Here is a 15,601-nt window from a genome sequence, read left to right as displayed (position 1 = left end):
TCAAAGCCCTACCCAATAATATAAAAAGCTTTGAGTCTTATCCTATTTGAAGCTTCTCCCTTCCCCTGTATCTGGCTGGAAATCTGAAGTGCATGAGTGATTGACCTCCTCTCTCTTCCCAGCTCCACTTCTTCCCCTCACTCCCTAGCTACTCTTTGATGGCTCCCAGGTCAGACCCAGGTAGTAAGAGAAGATTAGGCAAAAGTGGCTCAGTTGTATGTGGTTGGTTGAGTTACTTTCAGGGCTTTTTTGCTGATAGTGTCTCTCAACAGTGGTTCTGCAGATTCCTAGAAACTCTTCTACTGAGGATTCCTCTACTGCCGGTCAACCTGGGCAAGGCTGCTCCTCCAGCCGGCTGCTTAGGACTAATCTGGACTTTTGCTGGGTCCCTCTGCTGTGCTCTCCTTGTCCCTTCAGGCAGTCCTTTTGGGTGGAATCCTTTTCAAGCTGACCTACAGCCAATTCCTTTCAGTGGGATTCAAATCTAGATACTAGTAAGGACACGCATTTGCCTACAGCTGGAGCAAGTGCAGCTCATTCTATACCTCACTCTCAAAGTCATTTTTCTTCCTTTTGTCACCAGCAAGGCACAGCTCCAGCCACAGCCTCTCCCATTAGACCAAGAGTAACTCAAGTATCACATCTTCACACATCAAGAGCTTGACCAAAACATTATTTCAGGGTTTTGGCCTGATTCTTCCTTGAAGGCTTCTCATTTAGAGTGGGATGGAAAGTACTTAATTCTCCCCTCATCCTAGTGACACAGAAAATGCTCCCCAAAGAAATGTCTTTCTGGAAGGCTTTCAACCCTGGCCTTTTATATTTGCCTGTGAATGAGTGATAACTACTGCAGGCAGGCCCAATTTAGGATCACCCCCTTTGCAAGTCTAGCGCCATGATTTAGAATGTTTTGTTCTCCAACTTTGGGCCGCTGGAGACAACAGAAAATAATTTTATTGAACATCCTTTGGCTTACCTAAAAATGTTTCAATAATTCAGAGGTTCAGAAAATTTAACTATCAGCCTTGTGAACCCCTGAATAATTCAAGTCGGGACTAAATCTCTATTCTAGACTGTGAGAGAACAGGTAAGTCTCCAGCATAGATTGAGAAGGTGATAATCTCTAAGGTCCTTTTAGCTCTTAGGATTTGCTGATCCACAGGCTGCCTCTGTCAGATGAGCCAAGAAGTCCCTTAGTCTTCAAAAACAAACAAAAGGAAGAACATCAACAGAAAACCAGAATGTGATGCAACTCAATAAACATCTCCACATATCCTACTTGGCTATTATGTATTTGATCTCTTCTCATCTTGTTTGAGTTGGCAAATCATGATAGCACCAAGATTGTTATTTCAACTCTAAACTAAAATCTCTAGAGGGATAAAAGGAGAGTTCTGAGTTCAGATGTGTGAAGTATTAAGATAATCAGAAGAGGCTTAGAAAAGAAAATAGTGACAACATTGAAACAATTAAGCAATGTGGAAATCTTTGACTCTATTTAAAAATAATTACAATAATGATAATTAAAATAATTTTATTATCTCTTTCCTTTCCTTCAGGGTCTTTCATTTTAATTGCACTTAGGCATTTTCTTTCTCAGGCTGGAGTTAGTATCCTCCCTGCCCCCCAAAACTTGCTTTGGTTTGATTTCTCTCCAGTAACTGAATGAATTAGGTTAGCTTTTTCCTAATCTTCTTGATACTGAGGTGGTCAGTTAATGCACTTTTTGCTCTCTCTGAGAAAACTTGGGCGCAGAACTTGTTACTTCTCTGAGTGGTCTTATGGAATACACACACACACACACACACACACACCCCATAAGTGTGAAATGTAGATTTGTCACGAGAAAGTGCTGCTGATCCAGACCCCAAGAGAGAGTTCTTGGATCTCACTCAAGAAGGAATTCTGGGTGAGTCCACAGAGTAAAGTGAAAGCAAGTTTATTAAGAGAGTAAAGGAATAAAATAATGGCTACTCCAGAAGTAGAGCAGCCACAAGGGTAGCTGGTTGCTGATTTTTATGGTTATTTCTTGATTATATGCTAAACAAGGGGTGAATTATTCATGCCTCCCTTTTCAGACCATGTAAGTAACTTCCTGACATTGTCATGGCATTTCTAAACTGTCATGTCACTGGTCAGAGTATAACAGTGAGGACAACCAGAGGCCACTGAAGTCGCCACCTTGGTTTCAGTAGGTTTTGGCCAGCTTCTTTACTGCAACCTGTTTTATCAGCAAGGTCTCTATGACCTGCATCTTGTGCTGACCTCCTGTCTCATCCTGTGGCTAAGAATGCCTTATCTATCTGGGAATGCAGCCAAGGGGCTTTAGCCTTATTCTACCTAGCCCCAATTCAAGATGGAGTTGCTCTGGTTTAAATGCCTCTGACAGATTTTCTAACATTTGCATAAAGAAGATGGAGAAGAAGGTTAACATTTTGCACCCTACATCAAATAATTTAAAATTTATCAGATATTCTTGCCTCTAAAACCCTGCTTCAGCTAAACTTCCATGGAAGATTATTTTCTTTTGACTTTTCACTTTCTTACTGCAATATCTTGACTTTGGATCCTTCTGTCCTCTCCCCCAGGTTTTCCTCAAAAATTTCTCATTCTTTCCTTTACATGAGGAGTCAATTCACTACCTCAGCACCTATTGCATATTTTTTATATTCAAACACATTCCAGTCATGTTCAGCAAACAAACAGAGCCTCAAACAGCTCCTGCCTTTCTGAGAATACAATTTAGCCAAGACCTTTGGCTACTAAAACACACTGACCACAGTTTATCCTCCTCATCCCTAAGGTTTATCAAGGTAGTCTTCTGAATGAGATGTTCTCCTTCTGTATTAGTCAGTTTTCATGCTGCTGATAAAGACATACCCAAGACTGGGAAGAAAAAGAGGTTTAATGGACTCACAGTTCCACATGGATGGAGAGGCCTCACAATCATGATAGAAGGTGAAATGTACATCTCACATGGCAGTAGAAAAGAGACAAGAGCTTGTGCAGGGAAACTCCCCTTTGTAAAACCACCAGATCTCATGAGACTTACTTACTATCAGAAGAAGAGCACAGGAAAGTCCTGTCCGCAAAATTCAGTCACCTCCCACTGCATTACTCCCACGACACATGGGAATTCAAGATAAGATTTGGTGGGGATACAGCCAAACCATATCATCCTGTCCCTGGCACCACCCAAATCTCATGTCCTCATATTTCAAAACCAATCATGCCTTCCCAACAGTTCCCCAAAGTCTTAACTCATTTCAGCATTAACTCAAAAGTCTACAGTCCAAAGTCTCATCCAAGATAAGGCAAGTGCCTTTCACCTACGAGCCTGTAAAATCAAAAGCAAGTTAGTTACTTCCTGGATACAATGTGGGTACAGGGATTGGGTAAATACAGTCATTCCCAATGGGAGAAATTGGCCAAAACAAAAGGGCTACAGGCCCCACGCAAGTTCAAAATCCAGTGGGATAGTCACATCTTTTTTTTTTTTTTTTTTTTTTTTGAGATGGAGTCTCGCTGTGTCACCCAGGCTGGAGTGCAGTGGCGCAATTTCGGCTCACTGTAAGCTCTGCCTCCCAGGTTCACGCCATTCTCCTGCCTCAGCCTCCCGAGTAGCTGGAACTACAGGTGCCCGCCACCATGCCCGGATAATTTTTTTTTTTTATTTTAGTAGAGATGGGGTTTCACCATGTTAGCCAGGATGGTCTCCATCTCCTGACCTCGTAATTCACCCCTCTCGGCCTCCCAAAGTGCTGGGATTACAGGCGTGAGCCATTGCGCCCGGCCAATAGTCACATCTTAAGGCTCCAAAATGATCTCCTTTGACTCCATGTCTCACATCCAGGTCACACTGATGCAAGAGGTGGGCTCCCACGGCCTTGGGCAGCTCCACCTCTGTGACTTTGCAGGGCATAGCCACCCTCCTGGCTTCTCCTTTCCTGACATTGAGTGTCTGTGACTTTTCCAGCTGTTGGTGAATCTACCATTCTGGGGTCTGGAGAATGGTGGCCCTCTTCTCACAGCTCCACTATGTAGTGCCCCAGTAGGGACTCTGTGTGGGGATTCCGAACTCACATTTCCCTTCTGTGCTGCCCTAGCAGAGGTTCTCCATGAGGGCCTGCCACTGCAGCAAACTTCTGCCTGGGCATGGAGGCGTTTCCGTACATCTTCTGAAATCTAGGCGGAGGTTCCCAAACCTTAATTCTTGACTTCGGTGCACCCGCAGTCTCAACACCAATAGAAGCTGCCAAGGCTTGGGGCTTCCACCCTCTGAAGCAACAGCTTGAGCTATACCTTGGCCCCTTTTAGTCACAGCTAGAGCGGCTGGGATGCAGGGCACCAAGGACGTCACACAGAAGTGCCCCACTCTACTGGTACCAATTTACTGTATTCATCAGTTTTCATGCTGCTGATAAAGACATACCTGAGACTGGGAAGAAAAAGAGGTTTATTGGACTTTTCAGTTCCACATGGCTGGGAAGGCCTCTCAGTCATGGCAGAAGGTGGAAGGCATGTCTCACATGGCAGCAGACAAGAGGAGAGAGCTTGAGCAGGGAAATTCCCCTTTTTAAAACTATCAGATATTGTGAGACTTATTCACTATCACAAGAACAGCCTGGGAAAGACCTGCCCCATGATTCAATTACCTTCCACCGGGTCCCTCCCACAACACATGGGGACACAGCCAAACCATATCACCTCGCATTGATACATGTAATCTTCATGAAATAATGCAAATTTTCTTTTTGCTTTGTTTCTCTGTTCTGACAAATGAAGCTAAGTGGATAATTTGGGGTATTATTTTCGTCGGTAGTCACAGTAATCACGTTCAACCAGATGGCACAAATATATGAGGAAGCAGTTGTGCAAAGTGAAGAGGGTTCTTGGATCTCACACAGCTTCCCTGTGCTCCGCATTTTGAAAGTTTCTGAGTCAGCAAGCCCTGAAGACATCGCCAATAGGATGCTATTTCTTCCCAGGGTCTGCCCACATTTCTCATGGCTCCAAGAACTACATTCCACAAGATTATTTTTATGTCCAACCATACATCTAGAAACTTGTTTAGATGGAAATAATGACAAAAATGACCCAGATGATTATCCTTTGAATTTATAGGGCACTTTTCTGAAGGAATCCAAAGTCTTCTAAGGCTAGAAGGCTCCCCGTCACTTCTCCTCCCTAACCACCATATTCCAAAAAGTGATTATACCTATACATGAAGACTTATTTCAAGAATTTAAATAATTTTTAAAAAGTTAACCATAAATACAGAGTCCTGGCATGTTCCACCCATACCCAGCGCCAGGAATTATGAAATAGGAAGCTGGCAGTGAGTTATGGTGCCTACTGTGGTTGTAAAGTGGTTTACTTTCTGCCTGAGTAAAGCATTAAGACATGCGTCAGGTATCATTAGGGAAGTTATTCAGCAACTGTCAGCCCCCAAATAATTACAGACCATGGTTTCTTCTAAGATGTGCTCCCTACTTTCCACCATGGCGGTAACTGTCTTACACCACCTGTTCCATCAGCATTGCATGCGAGAATGTGAGGGACAGGCCTGTTGCTTGCCTGAGGTTAATGATTACCCTGTGGATTTTCTCTACGATTTACACATTCTAATGTTTTCCTGCTGTGTATGATCACCTGGCAACTTTTGCAGGGAAAGAAAGAAGTGCACTGTAAGTCAAAATTACCCATAGACTTTCTCACTGACTCTGAGTGTGTGTGGATGTGGGTGTCGGTGTGTGTGGTGTGTGTGTGTAATCAACAACACTGCTGCGGTACATTTGAACCACATTGGAAAAGGAGGAACCAAAGGCAAGAAAATGACTTGAATCGAAATCATCTCTCCAAGTGTGTTATTGATCCATAGAAGGAATGTTCTTGTAGGGTTGCAAAACGACTTTCCTGAGGGCTATGTGCATACTGCTTAGGACAGATATTACTGCTCTATATATTTAAATTGATGTTTTGCAAAATAAACACACATAAGCACATGACATTAACCTTTGTCAACATTCCTTAAATACAGGCTTTACTAAGGAAAGCACGAGTCTTCGTGTGGTTAAGAGACCATAATTTTAGCCTAGGAAAGGTAGTCTTTATGTTGAGAAAATGAAAGCCCTTTGAAGATTAATACTTCTGCATGTCTTCATTCACTTTACAAGGGCACAACGGTGCTGATTCCTGCACGGTAGCAATTTAAGAAGAGTAAGCATCAGCCTCACCTGAGAGAGATGAACCATGATGTAATCTTCCCCAGATTGCCCCCATTCTCCAGCCTCCCACAACTTCCCAGTTCACTACAGTAATACACATCTCCTCCAGACACTTCTGAGAGTTGAGGCTGGACATCTCAGTAAATACGAACAGAGCCTCTTTCCCAATAAGTTAGCTAATTTAGGTTAGTACATTAAAATTCCCTGAAATGGTATTTGGAGTCTCTTGGAACATTTTATTCCTTAGGCAAATGTGGCCCAAAATAAAATTGCATTTCCCCAAAATGCATCCGTTCCAAGGTTCAGGCCCATCCGCAGAAAAATACAGCTGCCTCTCTGTGGCTTACCCTGCCTGGATCCCTAATGAGGCTCTGCTAATCTCCAATTCCTATAAGCGGCTCATTTCTTACTACATCTTGGGCTTACAGCTGTGTGGCTTTTGGGATGAGATTCTTTTTAAAAAGCTATGTTGAAAGGCAATCCATTTGATCAGAGAGTAATATCCTGACTTCATCTTTTATCAGTTCCCAGTGATACTTGGGCTGCAGGTGGAATCCTGCAGTTACCTTGTTTAACATTAAAAACAATTTCATTTTCCTGCCAGAAGCTGGTCTTACTGATCATGTTGCTGCTTAGAAGCCTGGAGAATCATGACTTTTACCTAACTTTTAGTAGTGAGAGATGGCAGATAATCCTAATTAAGAAAGAACACAGATGGGGAGAAAGACTGCAATGCAGAACAAGAATAACAAGTCTACTGTAGTAGTGATTTCCATAATCCAAAAGAGAAAGGGAAATTGTCAAGGCAGCAGGAATTTCTTTCAAGAGCAGTCTCTACCCCAAGAATAAAGTAGAGATGCAGCTGAACTTACTCAGATCCTCTACTTCTTTCTTCAGTACAGTTGAGGATTTCAATTTAATCTAGTGCTGCAAAACCAACAGTTCAGTAGAAAACACCACCGATTCTGAAGGAAAAATCAGTTTACTATTGCATTAACTATATTTAAATTCAGAAGGTCTGAAGACATTTTCCCAAAGGAATTACTTCTTTTCTTTACTTCAAATCATTAGTTAAATCTTCTTTTCGAAGATTTAACATTGATATAGGAACTGTCAATGCCTGTAGTCCTGTGACTTGCTGTAGTTGATACTCTGCTGACTTGGGTGTCTAATACTGTTGTCAAATGATTGAATGCTTGTTAATTATATCCCTGGGCAATGGCCATGGCCATTACCCAGGGTAGCATAACATGAATGCTAAATCCGAATACAGCACAGAGAAAATCTAAGATTCTTGATAAATCAGAACATATTTGTATATATGGCTGTCAAAACAGATAATAGATCTTCTATGTACAAGCAACAAAAAACAAGAAGCAAATCTATCTCTAGAATTAGAGAAGTCATGGCTTTAGGTCAGCTAAACCTAACTCCATGTAAACACATGAAGAGTCTATGTTGCCTTCTAGATAATCCATATATTCACAATTTGAGTGGTTTATAACAGATACAACCAACTCAATAACTCACAAATGGAGAAAGTTGTGGAAATTGATCAAAGAAATACTAAACACCAAGTATCTCTCATTCGACACTGAAAATTTACAAAAATAGTCTTTAAAATTCAGAATCCAAAGGACTATTAATGAGTCTAAAGGTCCTGTAACCGAATGTAGAGAGAAATCTGGGTTCTGTTTTGGCTAGAAAGGGATAGTGAAACAATTTCAATTGATTGACTATTGCATATCACACATTTTATATATAACTGTTTTACTTCTCATGGCAGTGCAGATATTATTGTCTTCATTTTAAAGAAAAATAAATTGGGACCAAGATAATAGTAATAACACTTACAATGATTGTTTTTATTACTATTAGAGTTAACATTTGGAGGAACAATATGTCAGTTAACCATACTAAGTCCTTTAACTGTATTATCTTACAGGAACCTTTCCAGAAAAGGTCAATATTTTCATCCTCAATTTATAGATGAAGAAATTGAGACTTGCAGAGTTAGAATAATTTGCCCAAAATTACACAGCAAAAATAATAAGGCCGAGATTAATAAATACCATAGTCAAGAGTTGCAGCTCTTTCAGAATTTGTCTAGCAGGATTTCTAGTTTTTACCAGAAAACCTCCCACAAAAATAAAACCAAATAGCAACACCACCAACAACAAAACCCAGTCACTTCTACTAGGCCACAACCACCAATTGGGACAGATATGATATGCTTTACTTGCTATAAATCTGATAATTTTTCAAGTTACTAGTAATGTGAAATGTAATGGTCCTCTGTAAATTACCAGTAACAAGTGCAATAATTGAAAGTACATGGTATTCACTAGGAAAATAAAGGCAATATTTAAAGTATGAAACCTAGAGCAGGCCCAGTGGCTCACATTTATAATCGTAACCCTTTGGGAGTTGATTGCTTGAGGCCAGGAGTTTGAGACCAGCCTGGGCAACATAGTGAAACCCTGTCTCTACAAAAAAACCCAAAAACTTAGTTGGGCGTGATGGAAGACATCTGTAGTCCTAGCCACTAGGGAGGCTGAGGTTGGGGAGGAGAGACGATTTGAGCCCAAGAGTTTGAGATTGCAGCGACCTATGATTGTGCCACTGCACTCCAGCCTGGGCAACAGAGCGAGACCCTATCAAAAACAAATAAATAAATAAAGCATGAAATCTAGTGTCAGGTATTTGTGGTCTAGTCAGTGACATACTCAGCAGGAGTATTACAGTTGTTAGTCCCTGCGTTAGTATAGCAAATAAACAACTTCCTTGAATTTCTTACCAAAAAATTTCATGGTGATACCAATATTACTTTGAGCACCAATAAATACATTCATAGCTCATTTATACTCATCAGTTAACCTTCATCTTGTAAAAGCACAATTAACTGTTGACTTCATTATTAAAGGTTGTTCTCAATTTCAAGAGTGGGGACCCTTGAAGATTTTGCCAGCCAAGGTTACATTTGGTTTTGATTATTGCTGTCTCAGTAAAATTATGAAATGCTGGCCTAGCACAGTGGCTCACGCCTGTAATCCCAGCACTTTGGGAGACCGAGGCAGGTGGATCACCTGAGGTCAGGAGTTTGAGACCAGCCTGGCTAATGTAGTGAAATCCCGTCTCTACTAAAAATGCAAAAATTAGCCAGGCCTGGTGGCACGCACCTGTAATCCTAGCTACTAGGGAGTCTGAGGCAGGAGAATCGCTTGAAATCAGGAGGAGGAGGTTGCAGTGAGCCGAGATTGCACCATTGCACTCCAGCCTTGGTGAAGGGTGAAATTCCATCTCAAAACAAAAAATATACATTTTATATATATATATATATAATTTATATTTATATGAAATACCTTAAGATCTACAAATTGATAAACAAAAAGTTCCATGAAGAAGTTTGGAAATATTCTTGAATTGTCCTAAAACACCTACAGGATTTCAAAGTAATTTGCCAGACATGTTTTCTAACGTAGGTTTTGTAGTCTCTGGGGTTTTTCTACTTACTGACTGCATGAGAGGCCCAGGAACTATTAGAGTGTGCCTACAACAGTGTGTGTCTCTCTACTTCCCAGGCTCCCTTGCAGCTGAGTTGGCCATATGACTGACAGCAAGCCCTGGAATGCAGCCAGAAGTGATAGAAGCCTCATTCACACCATACTCCTAAAATATTCCAAGAAATTTCCCAAACCCACTCTCTTTAGTCCATGCATCTGGAAGTGAAAATTTTAGAAAGGGTAAAGTCATTTAATGGAAGGGGCCCAGGTCTAGCCCCTTGGAGTCAAGCTGTCCAACTAGAAATTCTGCATTAACATTTGTGGGTGAGTATTAACCTTTGTTGGGCTAAGTCATAGAGAATTGTTTTAGTTGCAGTCAGCCTGATTTTATAGTGACCTTGGATCCAGAATATTACTTAGATATTACTAGTATCTACTTCATAAAGTGTCTGTGAGGATGGAATACGATAATGAACTCAAATGTAAAGCAACTCCTTCTTTACATGAGTTTGAGTCTGTAGTATATAAACTATAAGTTATGTGTTCTATGATACATGCCTCTAAAAATAAATACACATGCAATTATATATATACACACACACAAGTATATATATATATATGTTTGTAAACACACACCTCACTCAGTCCATATATTTCTCCACTGTGAATAAAAATGTATAGAAAGCGAGCATTCTTTAGGATGACCATTTGGTGGTTACCAGACATAGAAAAAGACGGTAATAAAATATAAATTTTAAGACGGTCTTTTGGTGATTATGCCAGATTCCTACCAGCATCTTTCCTCACTAGATCAATGGAACAGAAAATTCAATCATGTAGACTCAGAATGGCAAGCCTACAGAGTGAATGAACTCAATATAGCTCTTTATTATCAAAAGATGAGAACTAGAGAATTCAGGTTTGTGTCCCAATATGATAGCCTCTGCACGTTATTATAAAGCAAATGTGAGCTTTTCCCAAGATGGAAAACTATTGTGACTGATTTCTGGGACTTTTAGAAGCCCTTCTATATGCAACTGAATTAAATAGCCAAAGAACTCTTCCTAACAGTGGCTATTTCTGCATCAGGTAGTAGAAAATGAGGATCACAATTTTAGAAAAGATCCCAATACTTTCTCACTAGAAGTTAAAGTAATCATCAGAATGACTAGCCTGAGTAAAATCAGTTATACCTATAGGTTTTCAGAAGTAAAAACATGTCTTTTGAATTTGCTTTTTTTTTTTTTTTTTTTGGTTAAATAAACATATATCCCAGAATCTAAAGTAAAATAAAATAAAAAATTAAAAAAAGAAAGATGGACAAAGTACACTAGGCGGTTAATTACCACAAATAAAATACACATTGCCAATAAACAGAAGAAATAGTTAACCAAAAAAATTTTCTAAAATTTAGTTTATCTTAAGGCAATCTGGGGAGCTTGGACATTGGGTATATACAAATGCTGGGACTATTTAGGTAATCCTATCATGGAACCCAACATTTTTCACTTTTCTCCAGTTCTGTTAAAAAAGAAAGGAAAAATATGTATACTCAGTACAACATTCACCCAATGCCACCAAGGGCATTGTTTACATGTGCAATAGGTACTAGTTATAGTGTTGAATATAGAAATGTGTACATATGAGTTATATAGTTCCTATCCAAAAGTCAGGAGGCCCAAGATCCAGGAAGAGTTGATGTTCTTTGTAACATATGACATCAGATCACAAAAAATACAAGAATAGTTTTGTTAAATAATTTTCTTGAGTACTAAAATTTTATAAAATTATTCTATTTGTAAAATATGTTATCTTAATATACATAGTAATACTTTGAAAAATTACTTGACTGTATCAGATATATTCCTAGGTATATAGTTTTCTAGGAATACCATAACAAAATATCAAAAGCTGGGTGGCTTATAGAGCAGAAATGTATTTTCCCACAGTCCTGGAGGCTGGAGGGCCATGACCAGGGAGCAGCAGGGTGGCTTCTTCTGTGGCCTCTCTCCTTGACCACCCCTTGCAGTGTTTTCACGTGGTTTATCCCACTGCACATGTATCCCTGGCATCTCTCTGTGTATCCAGATGTCCTTTTTTTGTAAGTACACCAGTTAGATTGGATTTGGGGTCCACCCTAATGGCCCTATTTTAAGTTAATCATCTTTTTAAAGACTCTCCAAATACAGTCAGTCTGAGGTACTGGAAGTTAGAGCTTTAACATATGAATTTTGAGAATACACAATTCAACTCCTAACACCATGTCAAGAATTAAATAATATAGGAGAATATAATGGAATAATCATGGACCTTAGGGGAAATTGTATTACAAACAAATTCCTGGTTGATCCAGAAGTAGATGCATCCTATGGTGGTTTTTAATCCAATGGGGGTCTTCGCCACTGGCTAAGTCATTTAAGAACATGATGAGCATCTTCTTCAGGCCAGATACTGTGGCAGGAGATGTACACGTCAGCAACAGTCCCCGTCTTGAAGAAGTTCAGAACCCAGTGAATACCCAGGAAAAGACATGAACTGTACAAATTTAATGTAATAATAAATAAGCACAACCATAGAAGAATAGACAGTGCATTAGAAGAGCAAAGGTAACTATATCATTCTTCCTGGAAATAAGGAAATTTCCACAGCATAAAGGACACTTCAGTGAAATAAGAAGTTGAGCAAGAAGAAGAAAAACGAAGAAAGACCATTTCTGAGAGAGGAAGCAATCTAGGTGAAGTTTAAAAAGTGGCTGTATGCCTAGATGAAGATGTAAGCTAGAGAATAATGATGATTTGGTCAGAAGAAGGAAAGACCTGGTGTACTCTCTAATGCACTTGGACGTATCTAGTGTAACGCTGCCAAATAAAACATTTTGCAATGAGGGAAATCTTCTATGTCTGAGATGGGTTAGATAAGGTGGTCGTAGCCTCTCTTAAAGAGGAACAAACCACCCAACAGTGCACAAACCACATCCTGGGTTCATGGTTAGAACATCCTGCCACAAGCTGGTAAAAGAGAAAGGGAGAAAGTGCCCAAATTTTTGCAAGCACAGAAGCCCATGAACAGTGTCTTTGGGCTGATCTATGCTCGTTATAATAGTTAAAACACTGCTGTGTAGAGAATTAAGATGCTAAGGAGGCATGCAATATATGTACTAGCATGGCAGCAATAGCGCGTATGTGTCCAGAAGAGTACCCACAACATGCATTGCAACAATGCCCATTCCCACCCCTTCATGAAAATCATGTAAGACTCACATAAAGGGAGTTTCCCCAGCATCAATAGGTGCTGTCTTACTTTTGAGCAGCCTACTCTGATCAGCTGTCAGAGTGTACTTTTACTTTCCAGTAAACTCCTTTATCTATTTATTATTATTATTAATATTATTATTATTATTATTATTATTATTTTGAGACGGAGTTTCACCCTTTTTGCCCAGGCTATAGTGCAATGGTGCGATCTCAGCTCACCGCAACCTCTGCCTCCTGGGTTCAATCAATTCTCCTGCCTCAGCCTCCTGAGGAGCTGAGATTACAGGCATGTACCACCACGCCTGGCTAATTTTTGTATTTTTAGTAGAGATGGGGTTTCTCCATGTTGGTCAGACTGGTCTCAAACTCCTGGCCTCAGGTGATCCACCCGCCTCAGCCTCCCAAAATGCTGGGATTACAGGTGTGAGTCACCATACCCGGCCTCCACTGTCTACTTTTATTTGGACTCACTCTCAAATTCCTTTGTGTGGTGAAATCAGGAACCTGAACTGGCCCATGGACAACATGTGTGTGCTGTGCAATACGGTAGCCACTAGCCACATGTACCTATTGAGAATTTGAAATGTGTCTTGTGCCACAGAGGAACTCAATTTTTTTAAATTTTATTTGTTTTAAATTTAAATTTAGATAGCCAACATGACTCATGACTACTGTATTTGACAGTGTAGATTTAGAAAGAAAGGGTTTTTTATCTTTTTTCTTCATCTATACTGTCCACATGCACAATACACTCAATTAGATACATTTTTCATTACATGTGAGATGTGTAGCAGGATGTTTAAGTGGAAATTTGACTGTGAATATATGGCAACAAGCATTAGAAACCAAAATGAGTTGCAAAATAGATCACCAAGTATATTAGTCAGGGTTCTTCAGGAAAACAGAACCAATAGGCTAAGTGTGTGGATAGAGACAGAGCCAGCAAGCTGGAGATGCAGGACAGCTGAAGGTGGAACGCCTGTCCAAAGGTCGGCAGGCTCAAGATCCAAGAAGAGCTAATGTTTCAGTTTGAGTCTAAAGGCAAGAAAAAGCTGATGTCCCAGTTCCAAAGGAAGCAAGGCAGGAGGAATTCTGTCTTACACAGGGGAGGGTTGGTGTTTTTATTCTATTCAGACCTTCCACTGACTGGATGAACCCACATTAGGGAGGGCACTCTGCTTTCCTCTGCCTATTGTTTTCAGTGCTGATCTCATCCAAAACACCTGCACAGAAACACCTAGAAGGTTTGACCAAATATCTGGGCACCTGTAGCCCAGACAAGTTAACTCATAAAACTAACCATCACACCAAGTAAAAACTAAAAAGAGTACTTAATTAGAGACTCAAACCTCTCACACATGTGAAGAATATAAGAGTTTAGACAGCAGTTGTGGAGAGAATTTGTGGGGACTTTAGAGAAAGCTACTTATAGGTTATTCTACTGTGAGAAACACCAGCTCCAAGGGAAAGGATTTGTTCACCTCTCACCTTGACCCTAATGAGAGAGCTTCAACCGAGAGCTTGGTAGCTGTCCTTGCTATTGGAGTGATACAGTGGATTGAAGTCTGATTCCCACAGGGAAAATTCAAAAAGCAGAGTGGGACTGGCTAGCTCTTCCAAGCAGGAGGAAGGAAGGGGAGGGAGCATATTTCAGTTGCCTGACTCCCAACTTTGGTTGACACAAAGCATGCAAGAGTGTTTGCCATAACTAGATTTGGGCTACATGTGAACTGCTTTATTGCAGGGTCACCCATAGGGGCAAACAGGCCTCAGCACAATGATACTTAAATACAGCATTCCTAGAGTCAGAGAAAAGTATATCACCTGCATCAAGGGAAATGTAGATGAGCACTCCCCAGTGTTGAGATTTCTAAAGAGAACCACAATTTCAGCACCCAAGAAGGCGGCTTTTAACTTCAGCCATGTCCTGAGAGTGTGAAATCAACTTTTGAATGTACCAGTCAAGTAGGATATTTCCAGTCCACATATCACTTCCTCCACTACACTTTTCAACTTGAGAGAAGAACTTGTCCAAAATGAAAAGGCTGACCACATCCACTCCCCCAACTGCAAGCTTTCCACCATTCAGCCTTAGTTAGGAGAAGGAGAATAGCTGTAATCTGAGGGCAGTTGGACATTTTACCTGTAATATGAAACTAGACAAATCCAAGAGATGTCTAAGAGGCATAACTGAAGGCTTTTGATGAACATATTTTATGTAGGTGGTGAGGAAGACAGGGTTTTGAATATCATGCTTGGGTTTCTCCTTGTGTAACTCTCCCCAGCTATATATATTTGATGATCCTATGACTTTGTATTACCTAAGATTAATTACAAAGGTCAGTGGTATGGTGGAGTTTTCATCAAGAGCAGAGAGAAAACTAGCCCCACAGAACAAAGCATTAAGGGACCATGGAGAGAAAAAAAAAAAAATCACTCTGTATCTAATAGTTGTGCTTATTTGTGTACCAGATACTTACACAATGGTATTCAAATGGTTGATCAATGAGGGGGAAGGGGTATGATCCCTAAAGCAACATCTTAGAAACTTGGGCTAGGTGAGTGAAAATTTACATTTGAGTAGTTCAAAATGCCTTTTTAGAAAGATTGTTATTCT

At 40.3% G+C, this 15,601-nt stretch overlaps 1 protein-coding gene and 1 non-coding gene across 2 annotated transcripts in view; one reads left to right on the top strand and one right to left on the bottom strand.

Moving 5' to 3' along the window:
• The window catches only part of SLC7A11 (solute carrier family 7 member 11), a 230,745-nt gene that overhangs the window by 168,264 nt on the left and 46,880 nt on the right, over positions 1–15,601 (bottom strand). The window lies entirely within an intron of this gene.
• On the top strand, positions 8,307–8,368 carry LOC116274312. Its single transcript, XR_004182940.1, has one exon. It is a non-coding gene; the product is annotated as a U7 small nuclear RNA (small nuclear RNA).

The sequence above is a fragment of the Papio anubis genome, chromosome 3, assembly GCF_008728515.1.
Source record: "Papio anubis isolate 15944 chromosome 3, Panubis1.0, whole genome shotgun sequence".
NCBI lineage: Eukaryota > Metazoa > Chordata > Mammalia > Primates > Cercopithecidae > Papio > Papio anubis.
The sequence above is the reverse complement of the archived record's forward strand: the minus strand, read 5'-3'. Positions and strand labels throughout refer to the sequence as shown.